This window comes from Elephas maximus, chromosome 27, assembly GCF_024166365.1.
Source record: "Elephas maximus indicus isolate mEleMax1 chromosome 27, mEleMax1 primary haplotype, whole genome shotgun sequence".
Lineage (NCBI taxonomy): Eukaryota > Metazoa > Chordata > Mammalia > Proboscidea > Elephantidae > Elephas > Elephas maximus.
This window is the reverse complement of record NC_064845.1, coordinates 37,691,151-37,718,373: the sequence shown is the minus strand read 5'-3', so window position 1 is coordinate 37,718,373 and position 27,223 is coordinate 37,691,151. Positions and strand designations below refer to the sequence as shown.

The window sequence follows — 27,223 nt, the reverse complement described above, 5'->3', positions numbered from 1 at the left end:
TTATGTGAGTGTGTGCATTTACTATCCACCCAAAGATGTAAATTTTAGGGATCTCAACTTTGAAATCTCCATTATTTCTGAGCACGAACACCCCCTTGTCCCCAGCGAGGTTAGCTTGGGACTTGGTAATGGCTCTAAGGAGCCCTGGTGGTGCAGTGGTTAAGTGCTCGGCTGCTAACTGAAAGGTTGGTGGTTTGAACCCACCAGCCGCTCCACAGGAGAAGGATGTGGCAGTCTGCTTCTGTAAAGACTGCAGCCTCAGAAGTACTACGGGGCAGTTCTACTCTGTCCTACAGGGTCACTGTGAATCAGAACCGACTCAACAGCAACGGGTTATAACGTCCATTCAGCCCTATTTGCCCAGGACAGAACTCATTTATGCCTGTTGTCCTGGCATAACTTTCATTCCTTTGCAGCCGTATTGATTTTTGGTTGAGGTATAACTCACATCAGTAAAGGACACAACTCTTAAGAGTACAGCCTGATGATCACTCTGGGGAAGTCTCCCAGGGTTTCTCGTCAGCCCATTTGAAAGAGGGCGGATTTCATTGTCCACAAGCATTTTACTTCCCCTGTGGTCTTTGAGGAATACTTTATACATGCTGGAGAATCAAAGGAAATGGACTGCAGCTATTTGGAAACCAGGGAGGGTTTAAATTCCATTGCCTTGACTCGATGGGCTTTAAGGATGTGTCGATTCTAGAAGGTGGAAATGATTAGAAACCTTCATAGAAGTTACCATAATTCAAAGCATCTGAACTTCCCTTTACCCTGTCACCACCAGTTCAGCCTTCCCCTGACAAACTTGACTTTGGTTAAAGGAATGAGTCATCCTACTGGGAATCATATAGGAACTGTGGGAAAGAGTATGGGATTTGGAGTCGGCCAGGCTTAGCTTTGCAACTTGACTCTACCATTTGCTAGCTCTGTGTCTTTGGATATGTTGCTTTAATTTCTCTGGCCCTCAGTTTCCTAAAGTATAAAAGGGGCGACAGGATTTACTTTGCAGAGTCGGGGTCAGGATGATATTTAATGAATATAGGGGGCCTGGCACATGGGCGGAAACTCTGGTGGTGCAGTGGTTAAGTGCTACAGCTGCTAACCAAATGGTCAGCAGTTCGAATCTGCCAGGCACGCCTTGGAAACTCTATGGGACAGTTCTACTCTGTCCTATAGGGTCGCTGTGAGTCGGAATCAATTTGACGGCACTGGGTTTGGTTTTTTGGTTTGGCACATGGGTACCAAGTAGATGATAGCTAAGATTTAAGTCAGATTTAAGGATCAGAATAAAAGCAAAGTGTGGCAGATTATATTTTCCAAAATTGGCTGCAGGACTATTTCCAGTCTCACTCATTCTTCCAGAATTTTGCTGCTTCCTATCAAGAGGCAGGGTCTATTTCCCCTCCCTGTGAACCTGGACAAGACTTTCTGACTGCTTCAATAAACAAACAATATGGCAGAAGCAATGTTACATGACTTCAGAGGCTAGATCAAAAAGGACAATACAGCTTTTGCCTAGTCCTCTCTCTCTCTATCAAGATGCTTACCCTTGGAACTCAGCCACCATACTGTGAGGAAGCCCATACTAGCCTACATAGAAGGACTCCACGGAGAGGCCCACAAGAGGAGGAACAGAGGCCCCCAGCCAACAGCCATTATCAACCATCAGACTTCTGAGTGAACGAGCCTTCAGAGGATCTCAGCTCTCAGTCAATGAGTTTTCCAACTGAGGTCCCAGAAATTGTGAAGCAAATACAAGACATCCCTGCTGTGTCAAATTCCTGACCCACAGGATCCATGAGCATAATAAATGGTTGTATCAGCTACGAACTTTTAGGTAATTTTTTACACAGGCATACTAATTGGAATTCAGTGTAATCAAGGTGTTTCAGATGGGGTTGACATTTCTCTCATACAGCTGCATCAGGCTGTTTGCTTTCATTCATTCTAAAATCAAAGGTTAAGAGCCTGTTATACATATTTGTACTGTTGTTTATGTTTGTAGGAAACCCTGGTGGCGTAGTGGTTAAGTGCTACAGTCGGCAGTTTGAATCTGCCAGGTGCTTCTTGGAAACTGTATGGGGCAGTTCTACTCCGTCCTGTAGGGTCGCTATGAGTCGGAATTGACTCCACAGCACTGGGTTTGGTTTCGTTTTTGGGTTATCTTTGTAACCAAGTGTAGAGGTTTCTTTTCATAAAATTAATTGGTTCTGTATTCAAACCCAATGTGGTCTTCTATATCCAAGCTTCTACAGTCCTGTGTATTATTTAACACTGCCCATTTACTAGCCTGTGGGAGGTGGAACTATAAAATAATGTAACCATTGTATAACCAAAGATGTGTGAAGTTGTATATCCAAATTGCTGCTATCCCATCCAGATAGCAACTGTGGAAGAGTGAATCCTGTTCCTTTGTTTTCCATGCCACAAAGATGGAAACTTTCTCTAGTACTATGAATTCATTTGAGGAAGGAGAGAATTACAGTAAACTAGCAAGGCTTCAAGGAGCCCTGACAGCTCAGTGGTTAAAGCACTTGGCTGCTAACCAAAATGTCGGTGGTTTGAACCCATCAGCCGATCCATGGGAGAAAGATGTGGCAGTCTACTTCCATAAAGATTTACACCCTTGGAAACCCTATGGGAGACTTCTATTCCATCCTATAGGGTTGCCATGAATCAAAGTCGACTCAGTCGCAGTGGGTTGGTTTGGTTAGCAAGACCTCAGGTCACAGACAAGGAAAATTAGGCCAGAAAGCTAAGGCAGCAGCAACACCAGTTTTGCAGACGGGTCCAAACCAGAGAATGGGATCCACAGGCAGGTCATGTGCATGAGAATCACACTGTGGTCTAGAGCAGTGGTCACAGTAGAGTGTGTAATAGAGCGGCTAGAGCATGAGCTTTGGATCAGACGAAGCTGGGTTCACATCTGGTGTCTCCACATACTGGCTGTGTGACTTTGAGTGAGTTCCTCAATTTTGTCATCTGTAAAATAGTACCTGCCCCTGGAAGAGGTGACTAACTGTTTTCCAAAGATATGCATTCCTCCTATATAGTGTGGTTGTGGCTGGGAAGCAGCTGCCCGGAATCTAAATTGCTGTGTGTCTAAACCTGGTTAATAAAATATGAGCAGAGGTCACCTCTATCACTTCTATGCTGAGGTGGCTAAGTATCCACTGCACGTTGCCATCGCTAACTTCCCCTTTCCTGGTGAACTTGGAGGCCACGAGTTGAAGATGGTGACATCACAAGGTACAGTGAGCCTGGATCCCGACATCACCACTTGGAAGAGAGCCACTCAACCAAGAACAGACACATTGCACTTTGTGTAAGTTGCTCTGTTAACACACTGAAAATTGGGGGTTGTTCGTTACAGCTGCTAGCCTACCCAGACTCATACACTGTTAGATAACTGTTAACTGAATAATCGTAGGTAATTAAAAATGATTTTTTTTAAACCATCTGTCTTTCCTACTTGACTGGATGCTCCTTGAGAGCAAGGACTGGACCCTACTGACCCAGTGCCTTACACTGTGTCTGGTGCATATATAATGGATTGAATTGTGCCTCTCCGAAAAATGTGTCAACTTGCTGGGCCATGCTTCCCTGTATGATGTGATTGTCCACAGTTTTGTCATTTGATGTGATTTTCTTATGTGTTGTAAATCCTACCTCTATGATGTTAATGAAATGGGATTAATGGAAGTTATGTTAATGAGGCAGGACTCAATCTAAAAGATTAGGCTGTGTCTTAAATCAATCCCTTTTGAGATAGAAAAAAGAGAATCCAGCAGGGAGACATAGGGACCTAATACCACCAGGAAAGAAGAGGCAGGAGAATAGTGGGTCATTTGGACCAGAGTCCCTGCACTACTGAGAAGATCCTCAGCGGGGGAAGATTGATGATAAGGACCTTCCCCCAGAGCCGACCTAGAGATAAAGCCTTTCCTTGGAGTTTGCACCCTGAATTTGGACTTCTAGCCTCCTAGACTGTAAGAGAATAAATTTCTCTTTGTTAAAGCCATCCACTCGTTGTATTTCTGGTATAGCAGTACTAGATAACGAAGAAAACATACAAGGCAGTGAGTAAAATTGAATTTGCAGCTTGATTCAGAGAAGAGAATTACAATCTGGGCTCTTTAACAAAAGGAGAAAGGAAAGGTTTATGTTTAAAAAAAAAAAAAACTTCATTACTGAAAGTAGTTATTTGAACACTTGCCAGAAGTACCAAAAAAAAAAAAAAAAGAAGAAAAAAAAAAATCCACTTAGCAGTGAAGTTATGATTTGCGAATTGGCACTTCGACGCCAAGTGTAACTGGTGGAATGAGTTTTCCCAACAGAAAGTTTTGGAAACCAAGGATTCCTATTAGATTTTCTTTAAAGTTCCACAAAGCTTTTCAAGGTTAATTAAAAAGGCTGGCTTAGCCACTCGTTCCTGCTTTCAGCAGATGAAATGGAGTCATGTCATCAGTGTAATGTAATTGTAATGACATTGTGTAATTGTAAAACAATTGTGTAAATGCAAACTTGGTAGCAAGAATTGTACCTGAAAATGAAACCTTCTTGGTAACATTTCGGTTTTCCCTTTGAATTATCAATGTGAATAAACATAACTTGCATTTATATAGCACTTTCTTTTTATCATTCCTGTGTGTTGTCACAACAATTCTGAGAGTTAGGACACATTTTATTGTCATTATTTCAAGATGGAAAATCCATGAAATAAAGAGAGTCGTGATTTGGCCACATCTCATGGCTCATGTGATAATCAGAAGCCAGGTCCCCTGACTCTCGGCATAGACCCTTTTCCCCACCAGACCTCCCAGGTTGATACGTGTTCAAAGTGGACGATAGCCCAGTAGGAAACAAATCAGACAATTTTTGGGTCCAATCTGGAAAAGGTCTCATGTTTGGGTCTCTCATGGAATAAAAAAGTAAACTAGGATGTGGGCCTACAGTTCAACAACAGCCCAAAAACCCAAACCAAGTCCGTTGCCGTTGAGTCAGTTCCGACTCACAGCAACCCTACAGGTCAGAGGAGAACTGCTCCATAGAGTTTCCAAGGAGCGCCAGGTGGATTTGAACTGCTGCCCTTTTGGTTAGCAGCTGTAGCACTTAACCACTACAACACCAGGTTTTCCAAACAATGGCCCAGCTAGGGAGAAATAATCTAAATATGTGACCAGTTAAAAACTAAATAAAATATTCATCCCTTTTCGTAGCAGAAGATAGAGCATAGGACCAAGAAGAAAAAAAAGCCATTGCTGTCAAGTAGAGTCCGACTCATAGCGAACCTATAGCACAGAGTAGAACTACCCCACAGAGTTTACAAGGAGCACCTGGTGGATTCGAACTGCCGACATTTTGGTTAGCAGCCGTAGCACTTCACCACTACGCCACCAGGGTTTTCCAGAGCATAGGACATGAGGGGTGAAATGACAAATAAGTAGCACATATCCAAGAAGTATGATAGCCATTCAGCGGAGCCATTCAGAAGAGAAGAGGGGTTTGAGAAGTGCCCACAATTGTCAAAGACAATAGGAGGATCAAGGAAGTAAGAAAAAGCAGGGTCACCACAGCCAAGGAAGCAAAGAGATTGAATAAGGAGAAGTTAAGCAGGAAAACAAGGCTGTGCGTTTCTAAACTCCCTGTGATTCTACCAGGGCTCCAAGCCATCCTGTCAACCTTAGACAATAGGACATTCATCCAAGCCATCACTGGGCACCTCCTTCATCCTTCCTCTCGTTTTCCGTTAGTGATATGAGTGCAGTCCTCTCTGTAGCTGCTCAAACAGACCAGCCTCTTTTGGTCTCACATTCATGGCCTCTTTCTTGGTCCCAGCAGTCCCCAGGATATTGTCTGGAAATGGATGCTTTAATACCCAAGACCTTTCTACTTCTTCCTCCATAAGGGATTATTGCCCCCTCCAAGAAAATATTTCAAGAAAACAATTCCATTTTCTTGTGTGGCTGAAGACGTGCTGCTGCTGCTGAGGGGAAGAGCTCTCTGGATGTGATGGTACTGAGAAGGACAAGAAGCTAACATTGTCTTTCCCTCCCCCATAAAAAAAATAAAATAAAATAATTTTTTTTTTTTTTATGAACATATTGGAAACCCTGGTGGCACAGTGGCTAAGAGCTTCATGCTGCTAACCAGAAGGCTGGCAGTTCGAATCCACCAGGTGCTCCTTGGAAACTCTGTGGGGTGCTCTACTCTGTCGTATAAGGTCGCTATGAGTTGAAATCGACTCAACAGCAATGAGTTTAGTTTTTATGCACATCTAGAGTCCCTGGTGGGCAAATGGTTAATGTGCTGGGCTACTACCGAAAAGGTTGAAGGCTGGAGTCTACCCTGAGGCACCTCAGACAAAGGCCTGGTGATCTAGTTCTAAAAAGTCAGCCTTTGAAGAATCCATGGAACATAATTCTACCCTGACACACATTAGGTCAACATGAGTCTAAATCAAGTTGGTAGCAACTGGTTTATGCACATGCTCATCCCATCCCTGGAGCCATGGTAGCTCAGTGGTTAAGAGCTACAGCTTTTACCCAGAAGGCTGGTGATTCAGATCCACCAGGCGCTCCTTGGAAACCCTATGGGGTAGCTCTACTCTGTCCTATACGGTTGCTATGAGTCGGAATTGACTCAGTGTCAACGGGTTTGTCTTTTTTTGTTTTTAATCCCATCCCTGGATTCCAGATAGCAGTGTCCATGTGATGTCAATGGTGCGACCCGAGGTCTTTGGCAGGGAAGGGGCCTCTGCTCTCCAGCAACCAACGTTGAACTGGGTTGTGATGCTGCCTGTTTCTAATGGGTCCCAGGACCCCATTCCTGAGAGATGTGTCCCATCCTTTGGCCTCCCTGCTCTTGACAATCTGACTTGCCATCATCCCTGTCCCCTTGAGTTTGGAATTGATATGTAAATAGATAGGTCGGTATTGCTGTGCTAAGCACCTTACAGTATTAAATCATTTAATCCTCACAAAAACTCTATGAATTAGATCCTGTTGTTAATTCTGTTGAGTTCCTGGCAGTTCCCTATCCATATACTGCTGCAGACAGTTTGGAATTTTCTCGAGCAAATTTTTATGTGCATGTGATATTAATGATTAAAAAAAAAAACAACCCAAACGTGCTGCCCTCGAGTCAACTCTGACTCAGAGCGACCCTACAGGACATTAGTGGTTGGTGTATAAATTTGCATCATAGACATATGAACTGGTCTTCTTTGTAAGAGTATGGATATTATCCTATCACTGACAGCACTGTACTTCAGGACAGACCTTGAAATGTTCTTTTTGGCAATGAATGTGACACCACTCCTCTTCAGTTTGACATTTCCAGCAGAGTAGACCACATGATTGTCTGATTCAAAATGACCAATTCCAGTCCATTTCAAGCTCAGTAATGCCTAGGATATCAGTCTTTACGTGTTCTATTTCATTGTTGAAGACTTCCGGTTTTCCTAGATTTATGCTACGTACATTCCACATTCCAATTATTAATGGATATTTACAGGTGTTTCTTCTCATTTTGAGTCTTGCCACATCAGCGTAGGAAGATCCTGAAAGCTTGACTCCATCTGAGTCATTAAGGTCTACTCTGCTTTACGGAGGCAGCTCTGCCCCAGTTGTTTTTTGAGTGCCTTCGAAAATGAGGGACTCATCTTCTAGCACTATATCACACAATGTTCCGCTGCTATGCAGAAGGTTTTCATTGGCCAGTTTTTTTTAGAAGTCACCATGTCCTTCTTAACAGTCTATCTTAGTCTGGAAGCTCCTCTGAAACCTGTCCACCATGGGTGACCCTGCTGGTATTCGAAATACTGGTGGTAGCATAGCTTCCAGCATCACAGCGACATGAAAACCACCACAGTAAAACAAACTGGCAAAGAGTGGTGGGAAGACTACCTAGATAAAAAAAAAAAGCAAACCAAAAAAAATTTTAAATATCATTGTGCTTATTTGAAAAGTTTTGTATAGAACACGGCAATGGCCTACATGACCACTCAACTTCCCTTTCAGACCTAGGATAATTCTTTAAAGTTTTGGCCCCTAATTCTTCTAAATGTGTGGTGTTCACTCGACCATGTTCGTCTGCCCCCCTCTGGTGGCCATTATACAAATAACAGGTTGAAGAACAACTCTTAGGGCAATGGTTGCTTTCTCTTTCATTCATATTTCATTTATTCGTATGAACATCACCTACTATACGTCAGGCTGTACTAGATGCTAGACATAAGAAACTAACAAGATAGGACACTGCAGTCAAGGGTGGTAGACAAACAAGTGAATAGATAATTACAAATTAGTGAAACAAGGGTCATGGAGAAGCCTACAGAGAGTGCCGGGAGTGTAGATAGGATACTTGGGCTGGCCTTGGCATTGTGTCAGGGGGAATGAGGGGACGTGATGGAAGTCGAGAAGCTGGGAATTGAGAAGGGCAGGTAGAGGTCCTAAATTCAAGTAGGAGTAGGAGATAAGAGAAGCCATTGGGAATTCAGTGAGCTGCTAGGATGGTCGTTCAATATGGCAGAAGTCAGAACACAGGTTTCAAGGGAGGAGAGCAACAGCTGGGAGTAGAGAGATTGGTTGGGGCCAGATCACAAAAGGCTTTTTATGTCTCACTAGAGTTTGAGATTATATCCCCTAGGCTAGTGGTCCCCAAATTTTTTTGATCATGTTCCCCATCAATAAAAATATTTGTGTATACACCTCCAATATATGAATATTTATTCATTTATACATTTTATACCTAGGCAGTGTAGTGTAATGATTAAGAACTTGGTTTCTGGAGCCAGATGGACTATATTCCAAATCCTGGCTTTGCTACTTTTTAGGGGTGTGACCCTGAGCAAACAACCTCTCTGTACCTGAGCTTTCTCATCTGTAAACTGAGGATAATAGCAGACTCACCATCTCTGAGAGTTGTAGAAAGGGTCAAATTAAGTAACTCATGAGAACTTAGAACAATGCCTGGCACATGATAAATGTTATGTTAACTTGCTGTCAAGTCGATTCTGACTCATAATGACAGTATAGGACAGGGTATGACTGTCCCATAGGGTTTCCAAAGAGTGGGTGGTGGATTCCAACTGCCGATCTTTCCGCTGGCAGTCAAGCTCTCAACCATCGCCCCACCAGGGCTCTGAATATTATTCTATACATCTACTACTGAGTGCCATTATAAAAGTTGGAGTTGGAATTTATACCTAGTAGGGGCTCCACCGGAAACCCTGCTGGTATAGCGGTTAAGTGCTACGGCTGCTAACCAAACGGTCGGGAGTTGGAATCCGCCAGGCGCTCCTTGGAAACTTTATGGGGCAGTTCTACTCTGTCCTATAGGGTCGCTATGAGTCGGAATTGACTCGATGGCACTGCGTTTGGTCTTTGGTTAGGGGCTCCACCTACCCCAGAAAATCTGTTTTAACACAAACTCACTTCAAAATGTCAAGAATTATTTTCATCCTCAAAACTTCTAACTGCAAGAGCAGACCACCTCTAACCCCTCACCCTACCTGGCAGTAAATAGCTTTGGCCTCTCCTGATTGTACTTACACCAAACTCATCAGTGCAGGTAATTCTTGCATTTAACTCAAAGCAGTGACCTGGAACCTTCTTTTATAGTAAGCTTCCACGTAGTGCTGGTGCTGCTGGTCCAAGTACTACACTTTCAAATTTTGTAAAGAAAATATAAATATCAAATGAACTACCTTTAAAAAATATTTTTATTTTTCCAGCACAACCACATGGTGCCTGGCTACCATCACCAAATACTCTGACAGGGATCACAAGAGAGGCTCCCAGACAGAGCTGCAGAAAAATGGAGAACAAAATTCTAACTCACAAAAAAAGACCAGACTTACTGGTTTGACAGAGACTGGAGAAACCACAAGAGTATAGACCCCGGACACTCTTCTAATTCAATACTGAAGTCACTCCTGAGGTTCCCCCTTCAGCCAAAGATTAGACAGGCCCATAAAACAAACAATAATGCACGTAGCTCAACCGTGTATACCAGACTAAACAGGCCCACCAGCCCAGGGGCAAGATGGAGAAGACAAGAGGGCACAGGAAAGCTGGACACATGGAAATGGGGAACCCAAGGTCAAAAAGGGGAGAGTGCCGACATGTCGCCGGGCTGGCAACCAATGTCACAAAGTAATATGTGTATTAATTGTTTAATGAGAAACTAATTTGTTCTGTAAACCTTCATCTAGAGCACAATAAAAACAAATAAATAAAAGAAATATTTTTACTTATCAGGACACAGCACACTTTTGTTCTCACTAAAAAATATATGTGTGTGTGTGTGTGTATTATATATATATATATATATATATATATATATATATACCCTGGTGGCGTAGTGGTTAAGAATTCAGTTGCTAACCCAAAGGTCAGGGTCTTAAGTCTGAATCCTCTAGGCTCTCCTGGGAAACCCTATGGGGCAGTTCTACTCTGTCCTCTAGGGTCACTATAAGTTGGAATCAACTTGACGGCAACCGGTTTGGTTTTTGTTTGTTGTTGTTCATGTATATGTATATATGTGTATATATATAGATATATGTATATATGGAAAACTTGGTGGTGTAGTAATTAAGAGTTTGGCTGCTAGCCAAAAGGTCAGCAGTTTGAATCCACCAGGCGCTCTTTGAAAACCCTATGGGGCAGTTCTACTCTGTACTACAAGGTTGCTGTGAGTCAGAATTGACTTGTCGGCAACGGTTTCGTTTTGTTTTGGTTTTATATGTATATCTGTGTGTGTGTTTTAGCAAAGGTAAATACGCTCAATTTTTTGACAATATTGGTTTAGTTCTAAATTCAGATTATTCCAGTACTTGAAAAAGAACTTGAGCAACATGCACAGATACCAAATGGAAAAAGCGCTTTATGGACTTTGCCTAACAAGTTTTGATACTCATTTTTCAGCCTTATCCACCAGGTATGCAAAGCTCCTTGTTGAAATTCAGCTAACAATTTCCATTTTTCCTCATGTCAATCAGTTATTGTTGCAAAATAATTGGAAGGTTCTACATTTTCATATTGTTAACAAATTACCTTATTTTAGTTTTTTAGGAGGAACGAATACCCTGTTTCCAAGCTTTTAAAGCATAGAAATGATGTTAATAGGTGGCCCACTTACATAATATTCTGCCTCAAAATCACCTAACACTAGAGACACTTACACTACCCATTGTCAGTATACTCTCTCCAAAGTACGAGTTTAATTTTTTTTATTGTGTTGTAAGCGAAAGTTTACAGCTCTAGTTGCTCATACAAAAATTTATAAACATGTTGTTATGTGGCCCTAGTTCCTCTCTCTATAACAACAGCACACTCACCGTTTCCACCCCAGATTTCCCTCGTCCATCAACCAGCTCCTCTCCCTTTCTGCCTTCTCATCTTGCCTCGGGACTGCATGAGTTTATTTTGAAAAGCTGTTACACTCTCTCGCTCTCTTTCATTTTGTTAGAACATAACCTTTGCCCTGAAAAGACAAATGTATTTTTTCAAATATCCTTTAGGTGCATTACTGACATCGTTTTCATCATGGAAAAGGTTAGCAAGTTTGGAACATTATTTATTTATAAAAGAAAAATGACACATTAAATTTGGTAACTCTTTTAAGTACATTGCCACAGGGAAGCTCCTTTCCCCCCCAGGTTGGTCATTTATTGTACAGATGGAGAACCACATGATGAGCTGACATGAGCTTCTCCAGGCGTGAGAACGTACTAGTTGAGTGTCAGACAGTTTAGAATATGTTCCTTTCACAGCTGGAGTTTTTTTCAGACCTTAAGTTGAAGTACAGGACAAGCAAAGCAATGCCTAGCATATAGCCACTACACAATTCATTTTACTGGCGAGAGTATTAGACTTGAAATATTTTTTTTAGTGCCAGTGAAGTGCAATTGTGTGTCAGTTTCTGGAGCCGCCACGATTTTCAATCTTGTTAAACCCACGAATTCCGCATCCTGTGTCCTTCAACATATGCAGCCACCCTTGGCCCCAGAGAAACCCTTTTAACCTCATGTACTGTGATTGTGGAACACGTTTTCTTTCTCACCCACTAACCCACTTATTCTACTTCTAGGTAAAAAAGGTAGGGAGGTCTAATTGGCATTTTTCCCCTTTTGTTAAAATACATGTAAAACAAAAAGCCCCCATTGATAATACACAGTTCACCACAGAGAATACAGAAAATGTACATATTGTTCCTATTAGAGTGACTGACCCAGTGGTGTGCTGTTAAATGTTTAACAACCAGCTCCGTGTAAAGAAAGAAAGGTATTGATTTGTGGTGCCTGCTAATTCTCATGGTGTAAATACTCCCGCGACGGCAAATTTCAAGCTACCAACGTGATGTCATGATCGCAGAGTTGGGGAGAGATGCACAGCAGCACAGCAATACAGCCCATATCCATCACCAAGATGCAATAGATGGAAGTAATCTCAAGAGGAGACGTAACAGTAAAATGCAGTAAATCATAACTGGAAGCGATGCATTTTGAGGGCTGATTAACCTTTGCTTTTAATATAATTTATTAAATTATAAGTTTACGTATGTGATTTTTTAATAATGTCTGTTTATCAAGGAGTCCCTGGGTAGTGCAAACTGTTAACAAACTCAACTCCTAACCAAAAGGTTAGAAGTACCAGTCTACCCAGAGGTGCCTCTCAAGAAAGGCCTGGCAATCTACTTCCAAAATGTCAGCGACTGAAAACCCTGTGGAGCACAGTTCTGCTCTGACACACATGGGGTCACCATGAGTTGGAGTCAACCTGGCTGGCAACTGGTAACTGGTGTTTATCAACAGACTCATGAAATTCCTGAAAAGTTAATAATATGCTCTTGAGAGCCAGTATAAGCCAACCCCAGCAGCACTTTGATCTTACCATGCTAAAGGAACAAGGCCTTGGGGAGGACCTTGAGTTAAAGCTCTTTTCCATTCATTTAACGCTGACGGGCACCATACACAATAGCTTCTTCCTGATTCTTGTTTTTTTCTCTTACCTGGCTGAGTCAGAGCAGTAATGATAGAAGAGAGTAGTCTTGTCACAAAATTTTTTGATATATATCCTTTTGGATTTTTTTCATGTATTCGTAGGCATGAGTGTGTGTATGTGTCTAAAGAAAAACCAAACCAAAAGCATTGCTGTCAAGTCGATTCTGACTCATAGCGACTCTATAGTACAGAATAGAACTGCCCCATACAGTTTCCAAAGAGCACCTGGTGAATTCGAACTGCCAACCTTTTGGTTAGCAGCCGTAGCTCTTAACCCCTAGGCCACCAGAGTTTCCATATGTGTCTAAGGGTACATATATGTATGACTGTATAATAAATGATATGAGACATTAAGGATTTTTGAACAATTGAAGATATAGGGAAAGGACCCAACTGAACTTGGACCAAGGTAATCTAAATGGACTGTATTGGTGTTGTACACTTTGTGGTTTTTAGGGCTGGATGATATAAACGCCCTGGAGTCAGCCTATTGTGTGATTATCTCTATAGATAACAGGTGAGACTGCAATTAAAGAGATGGGACTTACATCCTTGTGTGCTGTGCTAGCATTACAGTAGAGTTTAAGTTTCTGCATGTGGAATTACTGGATCCGACTTTAGGTTTATTCATTTATTTAGTCAGTTAGTTGGCAACTTGCCCACCAAAAATGGTTCACCGTTTACCTTCTCAACAATATATAAAAGTCCCTCTTTCTCACATCTACAACAATACTCCGTAATATTATTCTTCTTATCATTGTTTTTAAAACCTTTGCCAAACTTAGCAAGTGAAAAAGATTGTTAGATATGCATTCTTTAATTATGAGGGAGGTTGAAGTTCATTTCATATCTTTGTTGGTGATTTGTATTTCTTTTTTTGAAAAGTGCTTGTTCATGCTCTTTTATATTGGCTTGTTTATCTCTTTGTTGACTTGAAAGAGCTCTTTACACTTCTAGAATATCACGGTTTTGTCTATTATATACAGCAACCCCTCCCCCTCCAGTTTGGCATTTGCGTTTTTATTTTGTCTTGTTGTTATCATTTGCCATAAACGAATTTCCATTTATGGAGTTAAATATATGAATATTTTCTATTATGGTTTTTCTGCTTTGTCTCAAATTATAAAAATATTCATCTATGTTTTCTTCTATTATTCTTATTGTTTAATTTTTTAATTTGTCTTTAATCCACTATTTATTATTAACAATTTGTGAAGTAGAGATTTATTTTTTCCTAAAATATCAACTAATTATCCTAAGACTATCCTTTTATTTTAATAATTCACACTTTCCCTATTTAAGACTTACTTTTATAATACCCTAAAGCAAACAAACAAACAAAAAAAAACAAGCACGCTGCGGTCAAGTCGATTCTGACTCAAAGCGACCCCATAGGACAGCGTAGAATTGTGCCATAGAGTTTCCAAGGAGTGCTTAGTGGATTCAAACTGCTGACCTTTTGGTTAGCAGCTATAGCTCCTAACTGCCATGCCACCAGGGTTTCCTATAATATGCTATGTTTATATAAATAGGTGAAGATACAGACTTGTTATTCTGTTCATTGATCTGTCTTTTTATCCCTTCGCTAGTATCACAGCCTCCTCATTAGGGACATTTTATTGCACAATTCACCCACTACCTTTGTTTGTCTTATGTCTTTTTGCTATTCTCATTTGTTTACTCACCCAAATAGCTTTGGAATCACTTAGTCAACTGCCTTTGAAAATATGTAAAGATATTCAGACATTGCAATATGGGACTGGTATAGGAATATACACACTAATTGAATAGAATAGGAAGTCTAGAACTGGACCCAAGTTATATACGGGAACTTGGTTTGTGGCAGGGGAACAATTCAAATCAGTAGGAAAAGGATGGATTATTCAATAAGCAGTCTTAAGCAAATTTGAAACAGTCAAAAATGAAATGGAATGCATAAAGATCAATATCCTAGGCATTAGTGAGGTGAAACGGACTGGTATTGGTCATTTGGTCTACTACCCTGGGAAAGACAACTTGAAGAGGGATGACATTGCATTCGATGTCAAAAAGAACATTTCAAGATCTATCCTGAAGCACAACACTGTCAGGGATAGGATAATATCCACACACCTAAAAGGCAGACCAGTTAATATGACTATTATTAAAATCCGAACCAAACACTAAGGCCAAAGATGAAGAAATTTAAGATTTTTCACCAACTTCTTCAGTCTGAAATTGATCGAACATGCAAACAGGATGCACTGATAACTACTGGTGGCTGGAATGTGAAAGCTGGAAACAGAAGAAGGATCAGTAGCTGGAAAATATGGCCTTGGTAATAAAATCATGCCAGAGGTACCATGATTGAATATTGCAAGACCAATGACTTCTTCATTGCAAATGCCTTTTTTCACCAACATAAATGTTGACTATACACATGGACCTTGCCAGATGGAATATACAGGAATAAACTGACTATGTCTGTGCAAAGAGATGATGGAAAAGCTCAATATCATCAGTCAGAACAAGGCCAGGGCTGACTGCAGATCAGACCATCAATTATTCACATGGAAGTTCAAGTCGAAATTGAAGAAAATTAGAACAAGTCCATGAGAGCCAAAGTACAACCTTCGGTAAATTCCATCTGAATTTAGAGACCATCTCAAGAATAGATTTGGTTCAATGAACACTAATAACCAAAGGCCAGACAAGATGTAGAATGACATCAAGGACATCATACATTAAGAAAGCAAGAGGTCATTGACAAGGCAGGAGAGAAAGAAAAGACCTAAATGGATGTCGGAAGAGACTCTGAACTTGCTCTTGAACATCGAGTAGCTACAGCAAAAGGATAAAAAATGATAACGTAAAAGAGCTGAACAGAAGCTTTCAAAGGGCGGCTCGCAAAGATTGATTGTGCTAAGGCATTCAACTCTGTGGAACAAAACAAATTATGGATAACATTGCAGAGAGTAGGTATTCCAGAACACTTAATTGTGCTCATGAGGAATCTGTACATGGATCAGGAGGCAGTCATTCAAACAGAACAAGGGGATATTGCATGGTTTAAAGTCAGGAAAGGTGTGCATCAGGGTTGTATCCTTTCACCATACCTATTCAATCTGTATGCTAAGCAAATAATCCGAGAAGATGGACTATATGAAGAAGGACAGGGCATCATGATCGGAGGAAGACTCATTAACAACCTGCATTATGCAGATGACACAACCTTGCTTGCTGAAAGTGAACATGACTTGAAGCACTTATTGATGAAGATCAAAGACCACTACTTTCATTATGGATTACACCTCAACATAAAGGAAACAAAAATCCTCCCAACTTGACCAACAAGGAACATCACTGTAAATGGAGAAAAGATTGAGGTTGTCAAGGATTTCATCAACACCCATGGAAGCAACAGTCAAAAAATCAAAAGATGAATTGCATTGGGTAAAACTGCTGCAAAAGATCTCTTTAAAGTGTCAAAAAGGCAAGACGTCACTTTGAGGACTAAGGTGCACCTGACCCAAGCCATGGTGTGTTCAATTGCCTCATATGCACACAAAATCTGGACAATGAATAATGAAGCCTGAAGAAGAATTGATGCCTTTGAATTGTGGTGTTGGTGAAGAATATTGAATATACCATGAACTGCCAAAAGAATGAACAAATCTGTCTTGGATGAAGCACAACCAGAATGATCCTTGGAAGCAAGGATGGCGAGACTGGGTCTCACATAACTTGGACATGTTATCAGGAGGAATCAGTCCCTGGAGAAGGACATTATGCTTGGTAAAGTAGAGGATCAGCAAAAAAGAGGAAGAACCTCAAAGAGATGGATTGACACAATGCCTGAAACAATGGGCTCAAGCATAGCAACGATTGTGAGGATGGTGCAGGACCTGGCAGTCTTTTGTTCTCTTGTGCACAGGGTCGCTATGAATTAGAACTGCCTCAATGGCACCTAACAACGACAGGGTTCTTGTGAGGATTAAATGAGATAATAACGTGTGAAGCACTGAGAAGATGGCTTGGCAAGAAGGAAGTACATGGCATATTTGAGATTTTTTTTATAATATAGCCTTGTGGTTTGTCATATAGTTTATCGCACCTGTCAATAGTAATAATTTTATATTATTTCTTGACAATATTGGCATACTTTTTCTCTGTTTCTAACTAAGATTATTGATTTCTTCTCCTTTTCAATTGAATTGGCCAAAATTTTGAACAGTATTAAATAATAATTGTGTTACTGGCCTTCCTGGTTTTACTAGATAAGGCTTCAACCTTGGTGAAGGTATGATGATGATCAGCCATTTGAGAAAGATATTCTTGGAGTGGGGGCCAAGATGTCAGAGTAGTCAGGCGCTTCCAGAAAACCCTGTCACAACAAAGACCCCCCAAAAAACCAAGTGAAACGATTGCATTTATGACAAGCTAAAAGCCCTGACCATGAAAGGCAAAGTTAGAAAATGGACTGAGTGGCAGGGGGAGGGAGAGATGGTCCAGAAGTGGACAGCGGTTGCTGGACCTGAATCGCTAGGAACCCTCAAGCTGCAGTGGGCTGATGGTAGTGTTTGGCCGCAGTACCCTCAGGGAAAAACAGCCAGCTGCACAGCCTACTGACACCTCCAGAACCAGAGAAGAGCGGCGCTCTTGCAAAACCTGAGTACTTGCATATATTTTACTGCACCCCCAGCCTGCAAGCCAGTTTCAGTGGCTGCCGATTTCCCTGGGCCTGAGATAGGTCCTGTTGTGTGTCTTGACCCATTCTCCTGGCCTTGGAGAAGGAATAAATTCACAGCTAAGGAAAAGATAATCTGCCAGCTCCACTAACCTGTGGAGCTCAGGACAGAAGCAGCTCCTGTCCAGGCATAAATGATCCATGGATTTTGAATACCTTTTCCCCTCCATGGACATGTGTGGCCTATTTCAGGAGAATAGGACCTTGTTGGCAAACTGCAACTGTTTCAGCTGTGCGGTGGAGAAGTGGGCGTTTGAGGTTGACATTGCTTTCTCTATTAAGCAGGGTCCTCACCTACCCACATCAGGGACCTAAGGACTGGTGGCTCCACTCAGGTCACCCAGCCAACCGCAACAGAAGTCGAAGGATAACTGGTACCTCCCAGTCCTTAAAACCAAAAGGATTGGGTGCCCAAGGTCCATCTGCAGGACCCATCCCACTATGCGCTCAAGGGAACAGGGATGCTCTTTCCTCATAGACACTCAGGGGATGGATGTCAGCCCCCTGCATTGTTCAGAACATGACCCCCTGCTGCAACAAGATACTGGTACCTACACCAATCACCCCTGCCCCTCTAAGACTGTAGGACAGAGCCTGTACTACACACTTGATGACCAACTACCTGGACACCTGAGCTGAATTCATACAGGAAAAGTGAATGGACTCCTGGGCTTATATACCTGGTAACAGCTCTAGCCATCTGGTGACATGACGTTAGAGCTTCAAAGGTGGAAATAATCAAGCTAGCTCACTCACACAACCTATATGGATATATCAAAACAAAACAAAGCAAGAAGCTAGGATATAGTAAGCAAACATAAAATGAACTAATACAATACTTACAGAGGGCACAGAGACAACAGTCAATATCAAACCACATAAAGAAGCAGATGATGATCACTTCAACAAGCTCTCAAAACAAAGAATCAACTGATATTCTGGATGAACGTGCCTTCCTGGAATTACTGGATGCAGAATACAAAAGATTAATATACAGAATGCTTCAAGACAACAGGAACGAGATCAGGAAGGAGATCAGGCAATATGCAGAAAAGCCAAGGAACACACAGATAAAGCAGATGAAGAAATTAAAAAAGGTTATTCAAGAACATAATGAAAAATTTAATAAGCTGCAAGGATCCATAGAGAGACTTCAGTCCAAAATTCAAAAGATTAACAACAAAATTACAGAAGTAGACAACTCAATAGAAAGTCAGAGGACCAGAATTGAGCAAGTGGAAGGCAGAATTGGTGAGACAGAAGATATAGCACTTGGCACCAATATATTTGAAGACAAATCAGATAAAAGAATTAAAAAAATGAAGAAATCCTATGAATCATGTGGGACTCTCTCAAGAGAAATAACCCACGAGTGATTGGAGTACCAGAACAGGGAGGGATAACAGAAAATACAGAGAGAATTGTTGAAGATTTGTTGGCAGAAAACTTCCCTGATATCGTGAAAGATGAGACGATATCTATCCAAGATGCTCATCGAACTCCACATAATGTAGATCTCAAAAGAAAGATAAAGACATAATTTTAACAGCCAAAACCAAAACCAAAGATAAAGAGAGAATTTTAAGAGCAGTTAGGGATGAACAAAAAGTCACCTACAAAGGAGAGTCAGTAACAATGAGCTCGGACTACTCGGCAGAAACCACGGAGGGAAGAAGGCAATGGGATCACTTATATAAAAAATTGAAGGAAAAAAATTGCCAGCCAAAAATTATATATCCAGCAACACCATATCTCAAATATGAAGGTGAAATTAGGACATTTCCAGATAAACAGAAGTTTAGGGAATTCGTAAAAACCAAACCAACACTAAAAGAAATACTAAAGGTAGTTCTTTAGTTAGAAAATCAATAATATCAGGTATTGACCCAAAACTAGAACACTGGGCAGAGCAATAAGAAGTCACCCCAGACAGGGAAATCAAGATAAAAAAATACTCAAAACGCTAACAACGGGAGGCAGAGCCAAGATGGTGGGATAGACAAACGCTTCCATCGAGCCCTCTTTACAACAAAGACCCCAAAAAATAAGTGAAACGAGTATATTTGTGACAAGCTGGGAGCCCTGAGCTTCTAAGGCAAGCTTAGACAATGAACTGAGGGGCAGGGGAGGAAGAGACCGTTCAGAAGCGGAGAGGAGTTACCAGACCTGAATCGTGGGGAGCACTCAGGCACCATTCCCGGAGCGGTGGTGGCGGTGGACTGGTACTAACATTCAGCCGCAGTTCCCTCAGGGAGAAACAGCCAGCCACACAGCCTACTCACACCTCCGGAACCTGAAAAGAACAGCGCTTTCGGCAGAAGCTAAGTACTTGTGTATATTTTACCGCGCCACCCCAGCCCCAAGCTGACTTCAGCAGCTGAATTCCCTGGGCCTGAGATAGGCCCCGTTGAGCACCTAGAGCCATCCTCCTGGCCTTGGGGAAGGAAAAAATTTGCAATTGGGGGAAAAGATAATTTGCTAGCTCCACTAACTGGGGGAGCTCAGGCCAGAAGCGGCTCCTGTCCAGGCATAAACCATCCATGGGCTTTCAGCACCCTTCCCTCCTGCATGGACCTGTGTGGGCCTATTTTGGGGGGAATAGGCCCTTTTTGGCAGAATCCAACTGTTTCAGCTGTGTGGTGGAGAGGTGAGTGTTTGATGTTCGACATCGCTTTGCCTATTAAACAAGGTCCTCACCTACCCACATCAGGGACCTAAGGACAGTAGCTCCACTCAGGTCACAAAGCCACCCACGACAGGGGTCTAAAGATTACTGGTACCTCCCAGTCCTTACAAACAAAAACATTGGATGCCCATGGTCCATCTGCAGAACCCACCCACCTGCAGGCTCTAGGGAACAGGGACGTGCTTTCCTCAGAGACACTCGGGGGTTGGTTCTCAGTCCTCTGCTTTGTTCAGAGTGTGACCCCCTGCTGCAATCAGATACCGGTATATACGCCAATATCCCCTGCCCCTCTAAGACTGTAGGACAGAGCCTGTACCACACACTTGATGATCAGCTACCTCGACACCTGAGCTGAATTCATACAAGAAAACTGAATGGACTCCTAGACTGATATACCGGATAGCAGCCCTAGCCATCTGGGGACAGGACGTCAGAGCTACAAAGGTGAAAATAATCAAGCTAGCTCACTCAAGCAACTCATAGAGGTATATCAAAACAAAACAAAGCAAGAAGCTATGACACAGTAAGCAAGCATTAATTAATACGATAACTTATAGATGGCTCGGAGAAAACAGTCAATATCAAGTCACAGAAAAAAACACACCATGATCACCTCATAAAGCTCTCAAAACAAAGATCCAGGGATCTTCTAGATGAAAGTGCATTCCTGGAATTACCAGAGCCAGAATACAAAAGTTTAATATACAGAACCCTTGAAGACATCAAGAAGGAAATGAGGCAACCCCCAGAACAAGCCAGGCAACACACAGATAAAGCAGCTTAAGAAACTAGAGAGATTATTCAGGACCATAATGAAAAGTCTAACAAGCTGGAAAAATCCATAGGCAGACAGCAATCAGAAATTCAGAAGATTAACAATAAAATTACATAAGTAGACAACTCAATAGAAAGTCAGAGGAGCAGAATTGAGCAAGTAGAAGCTAGAATTTTTGAACTTGAAGATAAATCACTTGGCCCTAATATATTTGAAGACAAATCAGATAAAAGAATTTTAAAAAATGAAGAAACCTTGAGAATCATGTGGGACTCTATCAAGAGAAATAACCCAGGAGCGATTGGAGTACCAGAACAGGGAGGAATAACAGAAAATACAGAGAGAACTGTTGAAGATTTCTTGGCAGAAAATTTCCCCGATATCGTGAAAGATGAGAACGTATCTATCCAAGATGCTCATCGAACTCCACATAAGGTAGATCTTAAAAGAAAGTCACCAAGACATATTATAATCGAAGTTGCCAAAACCAAAGATAAAGAATTGTAAGAGCAGCGAGGGATAAATGAAAAGTCACCTACAAAGGAAAGCCAATAAGAATAAGCTTGGACTACTCGGCAAAAACCATGCAGGCAAGAAGACAATGGGATGACATATTTAAAAAATTGAAGGAAAAGAATTCCCACCCAAGAATCATATATCCAGCAAAACTGTCTCTTTAATATGAAGGTGAAATTGTGACATTTCCAGATAAATACAAGTTTAAGGATTTTTAAAAAACCAAACCAAAACTACAAGAAATACTGAAGGGAGTTCTTTGCTTAGAAAATCAGTAATATCAGGTATCAACTCAAGACTAGAACACTGGGCAGAGCAACCAGAAGTCAACCCAGACAGGGTAATCCAAGAAAACAAAGCCAGATTATTCAAAAAAACAAACAAAAAAAAAGCTCAAAACAGGGTAATAGCAATATTATTATGTAAAAGAAGACAACATTAAAATACTAGAGAGGGACTAAGAAATGTAATCATATACCTTCCATATGGAGAGGAAGATACGGTGATACAAAGAATAAAAGTTTGGTTTAAATTTAGAAAAATAGGGGTAAACAAGGTAACCACAAAGGAGACAAACTATCCTACACATCAAAATAAAATACAAGGGAAAAATAGAGACTCAGCAGAAACAAAATTGACAACAACAAATATGAGGAAAGGACAATATATAAAGATAATCTACTCAGCACATAAAATTAAGTGGGAAAAAGAAACTGTCAACAACACACCAAAAAAGGCATCAAAATGATAGCACTAAATTCATACCTATCCACAATAACACTGAATATAAATGGACTAAATGCACCAATGAAGAGACAGAGAGTGGCAGAATGGATTAAAAAACAAGATCTGTCTATATGCTACCTACAAGAGACACACCTTAGACTTAGAGACACAAACTAAAAACTCAAAGGATGGAAAAAAATATATCAAGCAAACAACAGTCAAAAAAGAGCAGGACAGGGTAGAACTGCCCCATAGGATTTCCAAGCAGACTCACATCTTTCTCCCACACAGTTGCTAGTAGGTTCCAAGGACTGACCTTTTGGCTAGAAGCCCAGTGCTTAACCATCCTGTCACCACGGCCCCTTACACATCCTACGTCTTCTAAAACCTCAGTCTGGAGACAACATGTGTAGGCCCTGTGGGGAGAGAGAACACCAGATATCCTCATGCACAAATGGGGAGCCACAGCCCCTGGTAGGACATGGTGACAGAGCCGGGCAGGTTCCTCACTCCAGAACCTTCTGTCCTAGTCCAGTTTCCTATGGACAGGCTTCCTCCCGGGGTCAGTGCTTTCCGGGCTGAAGTCAGTACAGAGGCTGTTCGGGGTTGGCGCTGACAAGAGTTTAAGCGAAGGTTTCAAACCGTGCCTGGTCAGGATACAGATATTCTTCTGCAAAGTCTGGGTACATGTGTGCAAACCTGTCAGCAAAAGAGATTCTTCTCATCTTCATCCACACCGCTGAAGAGGTCTATCAGAAGCAGCTCTGCCACGCCCAAGGCCGTCTTCAGAATGCAGGACAGGTCTTCCTCATTTATGCAGCCGTCCTCCTGCCATGCACACATCTTGAATGGCAGCTGGATGGTGTCCAGAGTCTCAGACGCTCTGCAGACCACAGACAAGGCGATCACATATTCCCGCAGGTCCATCTTGCCACCTCAGCTCTCGTCAAACAGTGAGAACATGCAGTCCAGCGTGTCGGAAAGGGGTACCTCCAAGTACTCCGTGAAGTCCACAAGTCAGTCTTCTCGCCCTTCTTCACCTTTGTGCTTTTTATCTGTTTCAAGTTTTTCTAGCTTTAGCCCCAGGCCTCTCACAAGCCTAGCAAATTCTAGAAGGCAAGTGTCGGAGGGGAGACGGACTGTCCGTCCGCTGGGGCCAGCTAACAATCCTCAAACGTGTAATCCATGACGGAGACGCCCAGGGTCTCTGCCGTGACGCGCCTCATGTTGCTGGCGTATAGCACCGGGCTCCTCTTCGCCTTGGAAGGGTGGTAAACTGGGAGAAACTCAATTTCCACCTAACTGTGAAACTGACACAGGGCGAGCCACAGCATTTCCAACACTCCAGGTCCTTGCCACGTCCACATGATCATGTCCAGCTTATTTGGGTATCCTAAAACCACAGGCTGGACAGGAACACCAAGGATAAACACACCAGTCTTTAAGATAGTTTGACAGGTCCCATTGGTACAAGTACCTTCTGGAAAAATCATTGTCATAACTTCCCATTGGACTAAGCCCCTCTCTTTATCTCTTCCACTGTTTTCCTGCACAAGTCCTGGTCTGATCCGAACACACTGGCCGGATGTACTTGATCAGAGTTCCCCATATGGGGATACCCCTGCTCTCTGCCTTCATCACGATGGACGACATGGTCACGGGAACGGCGTGGAAGTACGAGGGGTGTGGTGCCAAGGGTCAGGATGGCCGCCTCAGTCGGTAGGGCCTGTCACCCCTTCTGGGCCACCGGGTGGAAGCCGCCGGCAAATCACGTGGTCTGCATGACTGCCTTGAGCGGGAAGTCCACGACCTTCTGCCACAAGCCAGCGGCTCTTCTGGTTCTCTCTCAGCAAATCCCAGTGAAGGTACAAAAGCGAAGGACCAGGCGAACAGCATCATGAAGGCGGCAAACAGGAGTCGGATGAGGAAGAGGGTCAGCGTCATGATGGCGATCTGGGCCTTCTGCAGAGTGCTGAAGCGCAGCTCGTGCACGAAGGGGTTCTACCCTGGGGGTGACCAGCCGCCGCTTCACCTGCACCTGTGCTGGAGGAGTTGGCGGCTGAGACAGAGCGGCCTGTGGCAGGTCTCCCCAGCTGCGGAGCCACCACCGTGAGAAGAGCCCGAGCGGACCGAGGCCGAGGGCGGGCAGACCCCTTATAATGCTTCTCATTTCTGTAGGGTTGGTAGTGGTGCCCCTCTTTCGTTCCTGATTTTGGTAATCGGTGTCTTCTCTTTTGTCTTCTTGGTCAGTCTAGCCAAAGGTTAAAGGTTTGTCAATTTTGTTGATCTTTTCAAAAAGCCAACTCTTGGTTTATTTGATTTTCTCTGGGTTTTTCTTTCAGCTACAGTATTATTTCACCCCTCTTGCTTGCTTTCTGTTTAGCTTGCTTATTGTTTTGTAGTTTCCTAAGGTGGAAGCTTAGGTTTTTTGAGAGTTTTCTTCTTTCTGTCATAGAAATTTAAAGTTACACATTTCTTAACAAGCAATGCTTGAGATACATCCCATATGTTTTGACATGTTGTGTTTTTGTTTTCATTAATTCCAAATTATTTTTAATGTCTCTTCTGTTTTCTTCTTTGATGCATGGATTATTTTGAAGTGTGTTAATTTTCAAGTATTTGGTGTTTTCTCATATTTCTTTCTGTTGTGGATTTCTAATTTAATTCCATTGTGGTCAGAGAATCAGAGAACACACTTTGCATAATTTCAGTCTTTTTAATTTTATTGAGACTTGTTTTTGGCTCCTGTATGAGGCCTACCCTGGAAAATGTTCCATGTATACTTGAAAAGAGCATGTGTTCTGCAGTCCTTAGGCATTTTATAAATATCAGTTATGTCAAGTTGATGAGTAGTGTTAAAGTCTTCTGTAGTTATTCCATCAATGACTGAGAGTGGGGTATTGAAATCCCTAACTATTATTGATAAATTGTCTATTTCCTCTTTTAATCCTTCCAGTATCTGCTTCATGCATTTTGGGGGTCTGTTGTTCAAGAACATTTATAATTGTTATATATTCTAGATGTATTGACTATCAAAAAGGTCCATAGTAATATTTGTTTTAAAGTCTATTTAATGTGATATTAATATAGCCATTTCAGCTCTCTTATGGTTACTGTTTACATACTATATCTTTTTCTATTCTTTGTTTTCAACCTACTTGTTTCTTTGAATCTAAGGTGTTCCTCTTGTAAGCAGCAAGACCCATTGTTGGATCTTGCTGTTTTATCCAGTCACATAATCTCTGCCTTTGGACTGGCGTGTTTAGTCCATTCAATTTTAATGTTCTCATTGATACGGTTAGGTTTTCTTTTGCTATTTTGCTAGTTGTTTTCTGTTTGTTTCAATGAAGTAATAGAACCATTAAAAGTTTTTAAGTTTAATAAGAAGCATCAATATATTTGGAAACTACTAAATTATTTCTCACTAAAGAAAAATCCAAAAGAGAAGAAATGACTCACACTTCTGTCATTCAAACTTAACTTCACTTAACATTGTGGTATATTTTCTTCCAGTCTTTCTTATTCTTCATAGATGTTTGTCTGCTTTTTTTCCTCCCAGGGTTTATATCATACTACACATACAATTATTGTATATTTTCTTACAGAAGTATATTATATGCATTTCGCATGGATTTGAACCACAGAAGAGCCATCACCAGCCAAGATACCCTTGAAGCAGTCATGTGGAAGACTTTTTGAATAAATGAAGTGGCTCTGAATGGTCCTGTTGCTTAAATGACTGCACTTATCAAAAAGTTGAATATGTCAGAAGGTTGAGACAAACGGTTAACATGCTTGGCTGCTAACTGAAAGGCTAGAGATTCAAGTCTACCCAGAGGTGCCTCAGAAGAAAGGCTTTTGGGTCTAGTTCTAAAAAAATCAAACATTTAAAACCTTATGGAGTACAGTTCTACTCTGACACATGTGGGGTCTCCATGAGTCAGAATCAGCCTGACAGCAACTGTTTTGGGTTAAAATGCAAGGTGTCTGAACAGCACCTGCTGCATCAAGTCTTTGTACTACACACCTGGTCTCTGGGTCCTATGTTTTTCGCTACCTATTTACTTTGTTAAATAAAAGAAAGATGTTTTCTTTTGTAAGTTTGGTAAAATTCACCTGTAAAATGGCTAGACTTACTGTCTTGAGGGAGTGATGTGGTAGTTGTCTACTACTGATTTTATGTAAATGCTGATATTAAGCTTACTGATTTTATTTAAACCTTTTGTCTCTTTGTCTATTAGTTTTTGATGGTGCATTTACCAATTCTCCAAGTAGTTTCCCCAAATTATGCTTGTCGTAGAGAGAAGATTCTCCAACTCTGTTAGAGTAAAATCAAAGGCATTTATTGAAGCCAATATGTCATTCAAATGGAGACTGTGAAAACCTCAGAGTCCAAAGCTCATGGATCCAAGGGAGAGAGTGCAAATCACATATAGTTATATGCCATAGGAGGAACTACAAAACACAATATTCTGATTGGTTTACAGTGACTGAAATCAATCAAAGGTGGGAGAAAGCAAAACATGATTTTTAACATTAGTGGTTACATTAATATAGCTAAAGAATACATTAATTGGCTAAAGGACAAAATTGCAAGGTATGTGTTTGTGGAGAAGGTCTCATAACCATCACAAAATGATGACATGATGATGGCGTAACAGATACTGTCGGGAACAGATTGCTGAACATTACCTTGCTCAGAACATAAGATTTTCTGGAGTGATCTAACACAAAAACTTTCAATAAGGTTTGGTTACAGACACCAGGACATGTAATATCCACATTCTT

The 27,223-nt window shown here is 41.6% G+C and overlaps 1 protein-coding gene and 1 pseudogene across 9 annotated transcripts in view; one reads left to right on the top strand and one right to left on the bottom strand.

The window, feature by feature from the left end:
* LOC126068459 (ral guanine nucleotide dissociation stimulator-like) overlaps nucleotides 1–27,223 on the top strand; it is a 490,075-nt gene that overhangs the window by 345,860 nt on the left and 116,992 nt on the right. The gene's annotated exons all lie outside the window — the stretch shown is intronic.
* On the bottom strand, nucleotides 22,962–24,379 carry LOC126068456 (lysophosphatidylcholine acyltransferase 1-like; annotated as a pseudogene).